This window comes from Xyrauchen texanus, chromosome 7 (genome assembly GCF_025860055.1).
Source record: "Xyrauchen texanus isolate HMW12.3.18 chromosome 7, RBS_HiC_50CHRs, whole genome shotgun sequence".
NCBI classification, from domain to species: Eukaryota; Metazoa; Chordata; class Actinopteri; order Cypriniformes; family Catostomidae; genus Xyrauchen; species Xyrauchen texanus.
In genome coordinates, this window is record NC_068282.1 from 50,065,677 (window position 1) to 50,083,176 (window position 17,500).

A 17,500-nucleotide genomic window follows, 5' to 3' on the forward strand; every position below is an offset into this window, starting at 1 on the left:
TTCTTCCAGGGGGAAATCCACTCTAGCCGCCCCCCCGCATCGCGCCTTCTAACCATGGGTATAGGGCTGGCGCTGCTGTCGCTGGAAGCGATTTTGGGAATTTAACGGGTGCAGTTTGCCCCCGTCCATTCTGAAATGAGACCGGCTCGCCTTACGGCCAGCCTGATGTCTCTTTCAGAGCCGCAGAGCTGGATGAGAGTTTTGCCGCTGCATCGGAGAGCGTCTTGGCAGACTCTGACACTGAGGATTAGACTGAGCTAGTGCCTACGGGTGTGCCGGCCCTCACAGTCACGCCCCTCCGGTTGCTTTCTTCCCGAAGGTGCATGATGAGCTGACGAAGTTGTGGAGGGCACCTTTCACTGCCCAAAACGGACTCCCTCGCTCGTCCACTCTCACTACCCTTGACGGCGGCGCAGTCCATGGGTACACGGAACTCCCACAGCAGGATAAGGCAGTTGCGGTGCACTGGTGCCCACAATACGCCGCCACCTGTCCAGATCGACGTCACTCCCCTCCAAGGCCTGTAGGTTGACGTTGTCTCTGGCTGGTCAGGACCATCCGACTCGGCTACACAATTCAGTTCACCAGGCTCCCGCCCCATTTCAGTGGTGCCCGCATTACCTCGGTGCAGGGCAAAAACACCTCCACCATATGTGGGGAGATCTCAATCCTTCTTTGCAAGGACACGACAGAGCCTGTCCCTCCAGCCGAGGTGGAGAAGGGTTTCTACAGCCCTTACTTACACAGACTTCCGTTAAAAATGCTGACGCAGAAACATATTCTGACGTGTGTCTGGCATCAAGTTCCTTCAGACCGGGCACAGCGGTTCCACTGAAAAAATTTCAGAGGCTCCTTGGGCATATGGCATCCTCAGCGACGGTCGCAGCGCTCGGGCTGATGCATATGAGACCGATTCAGCACTGGTTTCAGACTCGATTCCCGAGATTGGCATGGTGCCACAGCTTATACCGTGTGGCCCTCACCCCTTCCTGTCATCACCCCTTCCATTCAGCCCTTGGACAGACCTCTGTTTTCTATGGGCAGGAGTCTCCCTACAGCAGTTGTTCAGATGCGTCATAGTTACTACGAATGACTCCCAGTTGGGCTGGGTTGGCACATCAACTGCCTAGAGTTGCTGGCTGTATTTCTTGCCCTGCACAGATTTCTGTCATTGATCCGGGGCAAGCACGTGTTGATTCGCTCAGACAACACAGCGACACTAGCGTATATAAATCGTCAGGGCAGCATTCGCTCATATCGCATGTTGCAACGCGCCTGCCATCTCCTCCTCTGGAGTCAGCAGCGGCTGAGGTCGCTGCACGTACTCATATCCAGGGCAACCTAATCACCACAACAGATGCGCTGTCACGTCAGGTAACACACAGTGGAGAGTGGAGACTCCACCCTCAGGTGGGCCAGCTGATTTGGGGTCGGTTCGGCAGAGCACATGTAGATCTGTTTGTCTCCCGAGATTTCACCCACTGCCAGCTCTGGTACTCTCTGAAGGAAGCCCCTCTCGCAAATACGCAAGTCCCCCAGTGAGCCTACTTACACAAGTCCTGTGCAAGGTCAGGGAGGATGAGGAACAAGTCATTCTCGTGGCCCCCCAATGGCCCACTCGGATTTGGCTCTCGGATCTCACATTCCTGCAGGAGAGACTGGAGCACGACCTGATCATCAGGTTCCTTAGAGGTGCCTGGAGGCTGAACCCTCCTAGGCCAAGCCTGTTCCCCTCATGGGATCTCTCTGTTGTCCTCTCGGGCCTTCTGAGAGCCCCGTTTGAGCCACTAGAATCAGTTGAACTAAAGGCCCTCTCCTTGAAGACGGTCCTCCTGATTCCATCAAGAGGGTTGTGGACCTGCAAGCGCTCTCTGTCAGCGACACTTGCCTGGAGTTCAGTCAGGCAGACTCTCACATTATCCTGAGACCCCGTCTGGGCTACGTGCCCAAGGTTCCTACGACCCCATTCAGGGATCAGGTAGTGAACCTTTTACAATCTCCGGGTTGAACTGGTCTTGTCCAGTGTTTGGACAGGTCCAAACACGTAGAAATTGGTAATATGGTGACAACAGCTGGCCGGGTGTATCGCTTGCGCGTAGTGCCTTTCCCCTCCCCTGAGGTGAAGACGTGCGCTCTACTCCCGCAGTTGAGTCCACAAGTCATGGACCTGGGTGTCCTTCCTCCCTAGCCCTCTGGCTCCGATCTCAGCTGAGGAAGTTCGCAGCCAGACCCACCACAGGCACAGACTTACCAGCGCTGGAATAGGTGCTCCACAGTTTTAGTTTATTCCAATATCTCCTGTGATGTGTTTTACACGGTACAGTCCCCCTGTCAGCAGACCCACATCTCCCTTGGGTAGAGCTCCCTCTGCCACCCAGTCGCTGTGTTTGTAGAGCTCCTCCCCATCGAAGGCAGGACCTACCACCGCGCCATTTCCATGTGTGGCTGGTAAGCACATGTAATGTATTTGCCACATGTTAACCTCCCCTGTTGGGCAGGATGTGGCCTCCGCTGGGTCTTTCCCCCTGAAAGAATAGGACTGGAAAGAACGCCTTCCCGATGCGTGTTATAGCGTTCGACGACCCCAGCCACATCTAACACTCTATGGAGAGAAAACATAGAGAAAGAAAAGGCTGCGATTGGCATTGTTATGTCGCTTCCCTCCCTCAGGGATGTGAGGAAATATGATGTCTCTTTGGCCATTGGGGAAGGTTACGTGCAGTCTGATGCACCTGCTATTTTGCACACAGCAGCTTGCTTGCACCTGCATCAGCAGTCCACGTAACACATTCAGTGGTGTGGAGTTTTTATATAGGGACCCCTAGTGTCACTATATCAACTCAACGTTTAGAGAGTGACATAAGGGGAACGTCTCAGTTACTGTCGTAACCTCTGTTCCCTGATGGAGGTAACAAGACGTTGTGTCCCTCTTGCCACAACACTGAAATGGCCGGGACCTTATTCTTGGCTCCTCGGCTCAAAACCTGTCTGAACAGACACACGATTCCCTCCTTTTATAACTGTATGTCTGGGGGAGGGGCATGCAAATTCTGTTCGGCAATTCTCATTGGCCTTTTCTCAAAGAAAAGAGGTAGCCGAGGCTTTCAAGAGAGACCCCTAGTGTCACTACACTGACACAAGGTCTCGTTCCCTCCATCACGGAACGAAGGTTACGACAGTAACTGAGACGTTTACTATCCATGTGGGGACATTTGGTCCCACAATGTAGTATAAACATGCACACACACACACACACACACACACACACAAACAGTAACCTCATGTGTACTGTACAATCAATGTCACTTGTTTGTGAATGTTTTTTTCATGAACTGAACACAAACAAGAAAATTATCTGATTATATATTCTCCATTTCTTCACAGATTGTAGTGTATTGACCATATTAAAGCTCTACTATTCAACCTTGTTAGCAATTCTTTGTAAGAAAATGATCAAATAATCTTTAATTTATGGGTTGTAGTTTATTAATAAATACAAAGCAACATTTAACTAGCTAGCACTTAAAGATGAATCTCTATATTTAGGCTAAAAACCCTCTTACGTGAAGCATCCTGGAGAATTGTTTTAATTCAATTTATTTCATTTTTTTTTTTTTTTTATACATTTTGTCTACTTAGTTTTGACATGTATTTAATGTCTGCTGCTAGAAATTACACAATTTAACAGGGTTGAAAAATGGCAAACCTCATAGAAAATAAATGCAAAATAAAACAATATTTAGTTTGATGGTTCAGCACCTCCTTCACTGACATATAAAATATAAATCTGATTCTGTATTCTCCATTTCTTCACAGATTGCAATGTATTGACTATTAAAGCTCAACCATTCAACCCTGTTACCAAAGTAACTGTAAGAAAAATGATCAAATCATTTTTAATATATAGGAAATCAGTATCAGTAGATACAAACCAACATTTTGATCCCAAACTACCTATAATATCTAGGCTAAATCTACAACCCTGTCACCATTCTGCTTATTTATTTATACATTTTATTTGTTTCGTTTTTTATATTAATGTCTCAAAGGGTTGCAAAAATTGCAAGCTCATATAATATGTTGTTTGACCTCTTAATTAGATGGTCAGGAAGGTTGAGCACCTCCTCTCAGGGAACATTTTTAAAGACTTTTCAGACCCTGTTGGTGCTCTCAGCTGCCAAACTCTTAACCATTACGAACTTTCTAAAAACACTTCCGAATGTAAAGTTCCACAGATGATGAGTTTGGACTTATCACAAAGTTCCTTAAGTGAAATCCTCGAGAACGATTCTTGTCTTATCTTCCTTTTCTTCACTCTCATAATCAGATGTATGAAAGTAAAATTCTCACTGCAGAATAATCAGCTTGCATCAGATACGAGCGTGCTGGCTGCGGGTGAAAGCATGCGCACATTAACAGAGCAGCTTTAAACATCCTAATCTGTCGTCCACACTGACACTATTGTCTGCGACGCCGCTGCAAAAAAAAGAAAGAAAAAAAGCACTTTATGGGAAATGAATGCAAATGCTGCAGGATGCCAGCAACATTTCACACAAATGGAGAAGTGCTTCATTGCTGTTGACAGTGGGCCAAGAGAGAGAAAGAGAGAGTGTGTGTGTGGTGTGTAGTATGTAGTGTGTATGTGTGTGAGTGTGTGAGTGTGTAGTGTGTTTGTGTGTGTGTGTGTGTGTGTGTGTATGACTGTGTGTGTTAGTTTGTGTGTGTTTGTGTGTGTGTGTTTGTGTGTGTGTGTGTGTGTGTGCATGTTTATGTGGTTTATGAGGACAATTTTTTAGGTTACAAACTGGTAATTACAAGGGTATTATGATATAAATGTAGTTTATGAGGACATTTCTAGTGTCCCCATTATTTAAGTAGCTTAAAAAAAATATTAAATGATGTTTTATTGAAAATGTAAAAATGCAGAAAGGTTTAGGGGATGTGTTGGGTTTAGGGGTTGTGTTGGGTTTAGGGGATGTGTTGGGTTTAGGGGTTGTGTTGGGTTTAGGGGATGTGTTGGGTGTAGGGGTTGTGTTGGGTTTAGGGGATGTGTTGGGTGTAGGGGTTGTGTTGGGTTTAGGGGATGTGTTGGGTGTAGGGGTTGTGTTGGGTTTAGGGGTTGTGTTGGGTTTAGGGGTTGTTTTGGGTTTAGGGGTTGTGTTGGGTTTAGGGGTTGTGTTGGGTTTAGGGGATGTGTTGGGTGTAGGGGTTGTGTTGGGTTTAGGGGATGTGTTGGGTTTAGAGGATGTGTTGGGTTTAGGGGTTGTTTTGGGTTTAGGGGTTGTGTTGGGTTCAGGGGATGTGTTGGGTTTAGGGGATGTGTTGGGTTTAGGGGTTGTTTTGGGTTTAGGGGATGTGTTGGGTTTAGGGTTTGTGTTGGGTTCAGGGGATGTGTTGGGTTTAGGGGTTGTGTTGGGTTTAGGGGATGTGTTGGGTTTAGGGGATGTGTTGGGTTTAGGGGTTGTGTTTGGGTTTAGGGGATGTGTTGGGTTTAGGGGATGTGTTGGGTTTAGGGGATGTGTTGGGTTTATGGGTTGTGTTGGGTTTAGGGGATGTGTTGGGTTTAGGGGTTGTGTTGGGTTTATGGGTTGTGTTGGGTTTAGGGGTTGTGTTGGGTTTAGGGGTTGTGTTGGGTTTAGGGGATGTGTTGGGTTTAGGGGATGTGTTGGGTTTATGGGTTGTGTTGGGTTTAGGGGATGTGTTGGGTTTAGGGGATGTGTTGGGTTTAGGGGTTGTGTTGGGTTTAGGGGTTGTTTTGGGTTTAGGGGATGTGTTGGGTTTAGGGTTTGTGTTGGGTTCAGGGGATGTGTTGGGTTTAGGGGTTGTGTTTGGGTTTAGGGGATGTGTTGGGTTTAGGGGATGTGTTGGGTTTAGGGGTTGTGTTTGGGTTTAGGGGATGTGTTGGGTTTATGGGTTGTGTTGGGTTTAGGGGATGTGTTGGGTTTAGGGGTTGTTTTGGGTTTAGGGGATGTGTTGGGTTTAGGGTTTGTGTTGGGTTCAGGGGATGTGTTGGGTTTAGGGGTTGTGTTGGGTTTAGGGGTTGTGTTGGGTTTAGGGGTTGTGTTTGGGTTTAGGGGATGTGTTGGGTTTAGGGGTTGTGTTGGGTTTAGGGGATGTGTTGGGTTTAGGGGATGTGTTGGGTTTAGGGGATGTGTTGGGTTTAGGGGTTGTGTTGGGTTTAGGGGATGTGTTGGGTTTAGGGGATGTGTTGGGTTTAGGGGATGTGTTGGGTTTAGGGGTTGTGTTGGGTTTAGGGGATGTGTTGGGTTTAGGGGATGTGTTGGGTTTAGGGGTTGTGTTGGGTTTAGGGGTTGTTTTGGGTTTAGGGGATGTGTTGGGTTTAGGGTTTGTGTTGGGTTCAGGGGATGTGTTGGGTTTAGGGGTTGTGTTTGGGTTTAGGGGATGTGTTGGGTTTAGGGGATGTGTTGGGTTTAGGGGTTGTGTTTGGGTTTAGGGGATGTGTTGGGTTAATGGGTTGTGTTGGGTTTAGGGGATGTGTTGGGTTTAGGGGTTGTTTTGGGTTTAGGGGATGTGTTGGGTTTAGGGTTTGTGTTGGGTTCAGGGGATGTGTTGGGTTTAGGGGTTGTGTTGGGTTTAGGGGATGTGTTGGGTTTAGGGGATGTGTTGGGTTTAGGGGTTGTGTTTGGGTTTAGGGGATGTGTTGGGTTTAGGGGATGTGTTGGGTTTAGGGGTTGTGTTTGGGTTTAGGGGATGTGTTGGGTTTAGGCGATGTGTTGGGTTTAGGGGTTGTTTTGGGTTTAGGGGATGTGTTGGGTTTAGGGGATGTGTTGGGTTTAGGGGTTGTGTTTGGGTTTAGGGGATGTGTTGGGTTTAGGGGATGTGTTGGGTTTAGGGGTTGTGTTTGGGTTTAGGGGATGTGTTGGGTTTAGGGGATATGTTGGGTTTAGGGGTTGTGTTTGGGTTTAGGGGATGTGTTTTGTTTTGAGTTTAGGGGCTGTGTTGGGTTTAGGGGTTGTGTTGGGTTTAGGGGTTGTGTTTGGGTTTAGGGGATGTGTTTTGTTTTGGGTTTAGGGGTTGTGTTGGGTTTAGGGGTTGTGTTGGGTTTAGGGGTTGTGTTTGGTTTAGGGGATGTGTTGGGTTTAGGGGCTGTGTTGGGTTTAGGGGTTGTGTTTAGGTTTAGGGGTTGTGTTGGGTTTAGGGGATGTGTTGGGTTTAGGGGATGTGTTGGGTTTAGGGGATATGTTGGGTTTAGGGATTGTGTTTGGGTTTAGGGGTTGTGTTGGGTTTAGGGGTTGTGTTGGGTTTAGGGGTTGTGTTTTGGTTTAGGGGATGTGTTGGGTTTAGGGGTTGTTTTGGGTTTAGGGGATGTGTTGGGTTTAGGGGTTGTTTTGGGTTTAGGGGTTGTGTTGGGTTTAGGGGTTGTGTTGGGTTTAGGGGTTGTGTTTTGGTTTAGGGGTTGTTTTGGGTTTAGGGGATGTGTTGGGTTTAGGGGTTGTGTTGGGTTTAGGGGTTGTGTTTTGGTTTAGGGGTTGTTTTGGGTTTAGGGGATATGTTGGGTTTAGGGGATGTGTTGGGTTTAGGGGTTGTGTTTGGGTTTAGGGGATGTGTTGGGTTTAGGGGTTGTGTTGGGTTTAGGGGATGTGTTGGGTTTATGGGTTGTGTTTGGGTTTAGGGGTTGTGTTTTGGTTTAGGGGTTGTTTTGGGTTTAGGGGTTGTGTTGGGTTTAGGGGTTGTGTTTTGGTTTAGGGGTTGTTTTGGGTTTAGGGGATGTGTTGGGTTTAGGGGTTGTGTTGGGTTTAGGGGATGTGTTGGGTTTAGGGGTTGTTTTGGGTTTAGGGGTTGTGTTGGGTTTAGGGGTTGTGTTTTGGTTTAGGGGTTGTTTTGGGTTTAGGGGATGTGTTGGGTTTAGGGGTTGTGTTGGGTTTGGGGTTGTGTTTTGGTTTAGGAGTTGTTTTGGGTTTAGGGGATGTGTTGGGTTTAGGGGTTGTGTTGGGTTTAGGGGTTGTGTTGGGTTTAGGGGATGTGTTGGGTTTAGGGGTTGTGTTGGGTTTAGGGGATGTGTTGGGTTTAGGGGATGTGTTGGGTTTAGGGGATGTGTTGGGTTTAGGGGTTGTGTTGGGTTTAGGGGATGTGTTGGGTTTAGGGGTTGTGTTTGGGTTTAGGGGATGTGTTGGTTTTAGGGGTTGTGTTGGGTTTAGGGGATGTGTTGGGTTTAGGGGTTGTGTTGGGTTTAGGGGTTGTGTTTGGGTTTAGGGGATGTGTTGGTTTTAGGGGTTGTGTTGGGTTTAGGGGATGTGTTGGGTTTAGGGGTTGTGTTGGGTTTAGGGGATGTGTTGGGTTTAGGGGTTGTGTTGGGTTTAGGGGATGTGTTGGGTTTAGGGGTTGTGTTTGGGTTTAGGGGATGTGTTGGGTTTAGGGGTTGTGTTGGGTTTAGGGGATGTGTTGGGTTTAGGGGTTGTGTTGGGTTTAGGGGATGTGTTGGGTTTAGGGGTTGTGTTTGGGTTGAGGGGATGTGTTGGTTTTAGGGGTTGTTTTGGGTTTAGGGGATGTGTTGGGTTTAGAGGTTGTGTTGGGTTTAGGGGATGTGTTGGGTTTAGGGGTTGTGTTGGGTTTAGGGGATGTGTTGGGTTTAGGGGTTGTTTTAGGTTTAGGGGTTGTGTTGGGATTAGGGGATGTGTTGGGTTTAGGACACATCCCTTAAACCCAACACATCCCCTAAACCCAAACACAACCCCTAAACCCAACACATCCCCTAAACCCAACACATCCCCTAAACCCAAAACAACCCCTAAACCAAAACACAACCCCTAAACCCAACACATCCCCTAAACCCAAAACAACCCCTAAACCAAAACACAACCCCTAAACCCAACACAACCCCTAAACCCAACACAACCCCTAAACCCAAAACAAAACACAACCCCTAAACCCAACATATCCCCTAAACCCAACACATCCCCTAAACCCAAACACAACCCCTAAACCCAACACATCCCCTAAACCCAAAACAACCCCTAAACCAAAACACAACCCCTAAACCCAACACAACCCCTAAACCCAACACATCCCCTGAACCCAACACAAAACCTAAACCCAACACATCCCCTAAACCCAACACATCCCCTAAACCCAACACAACCCCTAAACCCAACACATCCCCTAAACCCAACACAACCCCTAAACCCAACACAACCCCTAAACCCAACACATCCCCTAAACCCAACACAACCCCTAAACCCAAAACAACCCCTAAACCCAACACAACCCCTAAACCCAACACAACCCCTAAATCCAAAACAACCCCTAAACCCAAAACAACCCCTAAACCCAACACAACCCCTAAACCCAACACATCCCCTAAACCCAAAACAACCCCTAAACCAAAACACAACCCCTAAACCCAACACAACCCCTAAACCCAAAACAAAACACAACCCCTAAACCCAACACATCCCCTAAACCCAAACACAACCCCTAAACCCAACATATCCCCTAAACCCAACACATCCCCTAAACCCAAACACAACCCCTAAACCCAACACATCCCCTAAACCCAACACATCCCTAAACCTAAAACAACCCCTAAACCAAAACACAACCCCTAAACCCAACACAACCCCTAAACCCAACACATCCCCTGAACCCAACACAAACCCTAAACCCAACACATCCCCTAAACCCAACACATCCCCTAAACCCAACACAACCCCTAAACCCAACACATCCCCTAAACCCAACACAACCCCTAAACCCAACACAACCCCTAAACCCAAAACAACCCCTAAACCCAACACATCCCCTAAACCCAACACAACCCCTAAACCCAACACATCCCCTAAACCCAAAACAACCCCTAAACCAAAACACAACCCCTAAACCCAACACATCCCCTAAACCCAACACAACCCCTAAACCCAACACATCCCCTAAACCCAAACCCAACCCCTAAACCCAACACATCCCCTAAACCCAAAACAACCCCTAAACCAAAACACAACCCCTAAACCCAACACAACCCCTAAACCCAACACATCCCCTGAACCCAACACAAAACCTAAACCCAACACATCCCCTAAACCCAACACACCCCCTAAACCCAACACAACCCCTAAACCCAACACAACCCCTAAACCCAACACAACCCCTAAACCCAAAACAACCCCTAAACCCAACACAACCCCTAAACCCAAAACAACCCCTAAACCCAACACATCCCCTAAACCCAACACAACCCCTAAACCCAACACATCCCCTAAACCCAAAACAACCCCTAAACCAAAACACAACCCCTAAACCCAACACAACCCCTAAACCCAAAACAAAACACAACCCCTAAACCCAACACATCCCCTAAACCCAAACACAACCCCTAAACCCAACATATCCCCTAAACCCAACACATCCCCTAAACCCAAACACAACCCCTAAACCCAACACATCCCCTAAACCCAACACATCCCCTAAACCTAAAACAACCCCTAAACCAAAACACAACCCCTAAACCCAACACAACCCCTAAACCCAACACATCCCCTGAACCCAACACAAACCCTAAACCCAACACATCCCCTAAACCCAACACATCCCCTAAACCCAACACAACCCCTAAACCCAACACATCCCCTAAACCCAACACAACCCCTAAACCCAACACAACCCCTAAACCCAAAACAACCCCTAAACCCAACACATCCCCTAAACCCAACACAACCCCTAAACCCAACACATCCCCTAAACCCAAAACAACCCCTAAACCAAAACACAACCCCTAAACCCAACACAACCCCTAAACCCAAAACAACCCCTAAACCAAAACACAACCCCTAAACCCAACACATCCCCTAAACCCAAACACAACCCATAAACCCAACACATCCCCTAAATCCAACACAACCCCTAAACCTAAAACAACCCCTAAACCCAACACATCCCCTAAACCCAACACAACCCCTAAACCCAACACATCCCCTAAACCCAAAACAACCCCTAAACCAAAACACAACCCCTAAACCCAACACATCCCCTAAACCCAACACAACCCCTAAACCCAACACATCCCCTAAACCCAAACCCAACCCCTAAACCCAACACATCCCCTAAACCCAAAACAACCCCTAAACCAAAACACAACCCCTAAACCCAACACAACCCCTAAACCCAACACATCCCCTGAACCCAACACAAAACCTAAACCCAACACATCCCCTAAACCCAACACATCCCCTAAACCCAACACAACCCCTAAACCCAACACAACCCCTAAACCCAACACAACCCCTAAACCCAACACAACCCCTAAACCCAAAACAACCCCTAAACCCAACACATCCCCTAAACCCAACACAACCCCTAAACCCAACACATCCCCTAAACCCAAAACAACCCCTAAACCAAAACACAACCCCTAAACCCAACACAACCCCTAAACCCAACACAACCCCTAAACCCAAAACAAAAACACAACCCCTAAACCCAACACATCCCCTAAACCCAAACACAACCCCTAAACCCAACATATCCCCTAAACCCAACACATCCCCTAAAACCCAAACACAACCCCTAAACCCAACACATCCCCTAAACCCAACACATCCCCTAAACCTAAAACAACCCCTAAACCAAAACACAACCCCTAAACCCAACACAACCCCTAAACCCAACACATCCCCTGAACCCAACACAAACCCTAAACCCAACACATCCCCTAAACCCAACACATCCCCTAAACCCAACACAACCCCTAAACCCAACACATCCCCTAAACCCAACACAACCCCTAAACCCAACACAACCCCTAAACCCAAAACAACCCCTAAACCCAACACATCCCCTAAACCCAACACAACCCCTAAACCCAACACATCCCCTAAACCCAAAACAACCCCTAAACCAAAACACAACCCCTAAACCCAACACATCCCCTAAACCCAACACAACCCCTAAACCCAACACATCCCCTAAACCCAAACCCAACCCCTAAACCCAACACATCCCCTAAACCCAAAACAACCCCTAAACCAAAACACAACCCCTAAACCCAACACAACCCCTAAACCCAACACATCCCCTGAACCCAACACAAAACCTAAACCCAACACATCCCCTAAACCCAACACATCGCCTAAACCCAACACAACCCCTAAACCCAACACAACCCCTAAACCCAACACAACCCCTAAACCCAACACAACCCCTAAACCCAAAACAACCCCTAAACCCAACACATCCCCTAAACCCAACACAACCCCTAAACCCAACACATCCCCTAAACCCAAAACAACCCCTAAACCAAAACACAACCCCTAAACCCAACACAACCCCTAAACCCAACACAACCCCTAAACCCAAAACAAAACACAACCCCTAAACCCAACACATCCCCTAAACCCAAACACAACCCCTAAACCCAACATATCCCCTAAACCCAACACATCCCCTAAACCCAAACACAACCCCTAAACCCAACACATCCCCTAAACCCAACACATCCCCTAAACCTAAAACAACCCCTAAACCAAAACACAACCCCTAAACCCAACACAACCCCTAAACCCAACACATCCCCTGAACCCAACACAAACCCTAAACCCAACACATCCCCTAAACCCAACACAACCCCTAAACCCAACACATCCCCTAAACCCAACACAACCCCTAAACCCAACACAACCCCTAAACCCAAAACAACCCCTAAACCCAACACATCCCCTAAACCCAACACAACCCCTAAACCCAACACATCCCTAAACCCAAAACAACCCCTAAACCAAAACACAACCCCTAAACTCAACATAACCTTAAACCTAAACAACCCTAAACTAACATAACCCCTAAACTCAACATATCTCTAAACCCAAACACAACTCATAAACTCCTAATCACATACCCTAAACCTAACAACCCCTAAACCTAATACATCTCCTAAACCCAACAAAATCTTGAAATCAACACATCCCCTAATCCCAACAGGGGTTGTGTTGGGTTTAGGGGATGTGTTGGGATTAGGGGATGTGTTGGTTTTAGGGATTTTGTTGGGTTTAGGAGATGTATTGGGTTTAGGGGTTGTTTTAGGTTTAGGGGTTGTGTTGGATTTAGGGGATGTGTTGGGTTTATGGGTTGTTTTGGGTTTAGGGGTTGTGTTGGGTTTAGGGGTTGTGTTGGGTTTAGGGGTTGTTTTGGGTTTAGGGGTGGTGTTGTGTGTGTGTGTGTGTGTGTGTGTGTGTGTGTGTGTGTGTGTGTGTGTGTGTGTGTGTGTGTGTGTGTGTGTGTGTGTGTGTGTGTGTGTGAATGGTTTCTGTAATGTCAACCTAAAAACCTGACCCACCTTACAGAACACAATTATTTTCAAACAGTTCAGTATATTTTTTATGCAGAGGTCAAAATGTAATGAGCGAATATTACTTTTCCAAGAACTTGACCCGTTTTAAACTGGATATTTAAAAGATTTCAGTGACACTTTACATTAACCTTGTGTGACCCCACGTTCACATGTGTGTACATTGTATTTTGGCTTCACTATACGCAAGCATAATTTCATTTTATTTAAAGTAACTTTAGAACACTCTGTGCTGTGAGTAAAGGGTTAAACTTTCAATGTACGGAGTCATGTGACCAAACAACATGGTGCCGATCACAGCTGAGTTTTTGTTTGATTAAAATGACAACAAAACTACATCTGGTAATAAACCTAATTATGTTTTTAGTTACAGTTAACAACATTAGCCAACATGAACTAACAATGAACAATACTTTCAAAGCATTTATTAATGTTGGTAAATATTCTGCTTTTATTTATATTAGGTGTCTTTATCTACTATCTTCTAACATTATAATACATACAGTACAATGTACATATTGTGTCTGCAAAGTTCTCATTAGATTCACATTTGCTTCTTCTCAGGTTGAGGTACGGAAAGGTTTAGGGTTAGGATTGGGTTAGGGGTTATGTTAACAGAGTAAATACAGATGTAATTAAATGCAGGTACTTTAAATGTAAGTACAATGCAACAACACATATTTACATTTACGCTAGTAAATTGTATCAAATGCTTCAAGTGCATAATAGTTAAAGACACTTATTATAAAGTGAGTTTATACCATTTTTTAATCAAAAGTTATACGTCACTATTAGAAAATGCATTATGAACAAACCATGAATAAGTGTATTTTAATTACTAGTTAATGTTGTAAAAAAGATGCTGTTCTTTGTTAGTTCATGATATCTAAAGCATACAAATGGAACCTTACTTTAAAGTGATACCAAGATTTCTCAGTTTTATCTCTTTGGACAACATTGTTTATCAATAAACCAGCTGTTAAATAACTTCAATATACAGTCATGCTGAATTACTGTATTCATATAACAAAGTATTTTTAAGGTACTCCAAGGAACTTCAAGGAATGCCAACTAAACTGTTAATGATTTTATGTTACACACACACACACTGCAAACAGCAATACATGCCTACATGCATGTACACACACACGCACACATTTTGCTACGAGAGAATGCAGATAAGAGCGTGCAGCAGCGTTGCATGTCTAACCCATCTGCCGGTTCTCAGATCCAGAGATTATTTCATATTCGACAGATATGAAAGCAGCTGGCGTTTCCATAACAGCGGCGAAACGCGCGTTTACGACGAGAAACTCTATCTGGTGCCCACCTGGACGACAGGATGGACAGGTGGCACCTCCGACTCTCAGCCGCTCGAGCGCGAGCGTGTGTGAAATGAATGTGTGTGTGAATGCGAGAGGTTAGTTTCTGGACCTATTAACACCTGTCGTGCTAAAACTCACATTGCTGGGATTGTAAATGAACTCCAGGGAGACACGCGTGCCAAAGAGAGAGGGAGAGAAAGAGACTGGGACAGAGAGAGAGTCCTGCTGGTTTCTCTCTGGATGTTCTGGTGCTGAATGCCAGACTCAAGAGTCCAGTGTGTTCAGCTGGCGCTGATGCCCGGTCAGATGTACAGTAAAACACAAACTACAGCATGTTCTTGTTAGTCTCAGTGTCAAATAGCACACTCACCGTCCATTCACCGTTTCATGGCTGTTACTCAAACAAATGGCAAGATCTCAATGCAAATAGCTCTCCAGGAATCAGTGCACATGGGTTTTTTATCAGTCTGGATGGAAACATTGTCTTGTTTACAAGTTGGACTGCTACAATGAGCACTTTTGAGAAAGAACTAGTCCCTGACATTCAGAGTTTTAATTGAGACACGTGATTCGTTTGAGACACACTTTACATGTCAGTCAGATGGGTGGTTCTTGACCAGAATAAACTGCAATGTGGACCAGACTTTATTTACGATATGACGCGGACGCTGCTGTCTTGTGATTAGGCAAGAGTTCTGCTGTTATTTAGTGTTCATTCAGCACTACAGCGACACCACAGCGAGATGAGACATTAAACCGCCATTATGAGATCACGATGACAGGAAATGAGAGCAGAAATCACACAGACTAGAGATGGAAAGTCAGATTAGCACATTAGCATGTACTGTACATGTGCACTGTTCTCATGACTGTATTTGAGCTTGTTTATTCGTATCTGATATTAAAAGAGTTTGAGTCTGATCGCTGCTGCCGCACAAAATAAACAAACATACTGAATATTTCATATTAGGCATGAATGATTAAACAATGGATTTAATTCGGGTTAATAAACAGCATGACATACAGTATCATGACATACTTCTGTAATTGTCCTATGTAGGGTCTCTGGTAGTGCTGGAGTATATCCCAGCTGTCTTGGGCCGAATGCAGGGAACACACTGGACAGGTGGCCAGTCCATCACACATTCACACTCTCACCTATGGGCAATTTATAGTTTACAATTCACTCGACCTGCATGTTTTTGGACTGTAGGGGGAACCGGAGCACCCGGAGGAAACCCATGCAAACAAGAGGAGAACATGCAAACTCCACACAGAATGAGCCATGACTCGAACCAGGGACTTTCTTGCTGTGACCTTCTTCTCTAAAATAGCTTTCCTTAAAAGTGATGTCCACATATGTGGACAGCAGGACTAAGTTGTGACATTTTAAATATATAAGGCTAAAGAACATAAACAAATTGTTTATGATGTTTCCACGAGTGTTGATTATTCATGTATTTGAGACGTTATGGACATTACATCAGAAATTAGCATTATTAATTCCGACCATTGCTCCCTATTTAGTGCATGACTTAACCTCCAGTGTGCTGTCTGTCTGCACTGGTCTCAGAACAGTTATAGGAGAGCTATAGGATGCTCCCTTGCTCCCTATTTAGTGCATGACTTAACCTCCAGTGTGCTGTCTGTCTGCACTGGTCTCAGAACAGTTATAGGAGAGCTATAGGATGCTCCCTTGCTCCCTATTTAGTGCATGACTTAACCTCCAGTGTGCTGTCTGTCTGCACTGGTCTCAGAACAGTTTGAAATGCATCTTATTTTCATCATAACTCCATATAAAGCCTCTGAAGTCACATTTATCAGCTTTTGGATGAACCCATTGATTCTCAATGTGATAATGTAAATATAGGAATGCATTTACTAATGATAAAGGTGCCGTATGTAACAATTTTCATGTAATATTTGCCTTTTTTGGCCAATGTGAGAACAGCTTGTAACATAACTTTAAAACTGAGCCCTTCCTGGACTTCCTATGTTGCCTAATAAAGCCTGTAGTCTGATTTTTATGTGAAGGGAGCGGGTCGGTTTACTGGGAAAATCCAAAGGATGTGACGCTTATACGCACTCCAGAGAGTCACAGTGCTTCTCTTCCGCTATTCAACAGCGACAACAACCTGCAACACTAGGTAACATTATCTTAGAGATGAATCCAACAAACGTATCAAAATGACTGATTATAATACTGAATTGTGTCAACATTTTTATAATGTACAGTCTTAGAAACCGCTACTGTCATCATCCTCCAGATTTAGCTAACAGCTATTGATAATGGATGCTAGCTCGCTAACGCCGACATAGGCTATCGTATGAATGCAGTCAAAGTATCATGCAAAGAAAAGTGATTACTTCAAACTTCAGTCTGGCATAGTCACACCAATATCCACACTTTGTTTTAGCCCTGTTAAATATAATATACAGTCTCAAAGTTTGTAGTAAAACAATCATAACTGTGTCATTTTAATTGTGCGACCTCATCCGTCAGCATGATGTCGGGGAATCACGTTCAGTCTCTTTGTATGTTACGTCATTGTTGTGGCCGATGCTCGCTCGCTCGCTCGCGTCCCTATGGAGCATGTGCACAAGCAACAGTCAGCTGCTGCAGTTCACTGAATGGCCACAGGTGTCACTAATAACAAGATTTTCTGAATCGTACACACTGCACCTTTAATAGAATCGTATTGCACAATGATAACTAAATAAAATATGACACAATTTATATTAAAATAAGGCCAAATGATCCACAGATGCTTTAAAGTTGAAAGTTAATTAAAATAACAAAAAAAGAAATCTACTTTTGAGGAACGCGGTGCCAGAAAATGATCAGATTATTTAAAGTGTCATATCAAACGAAATTAGA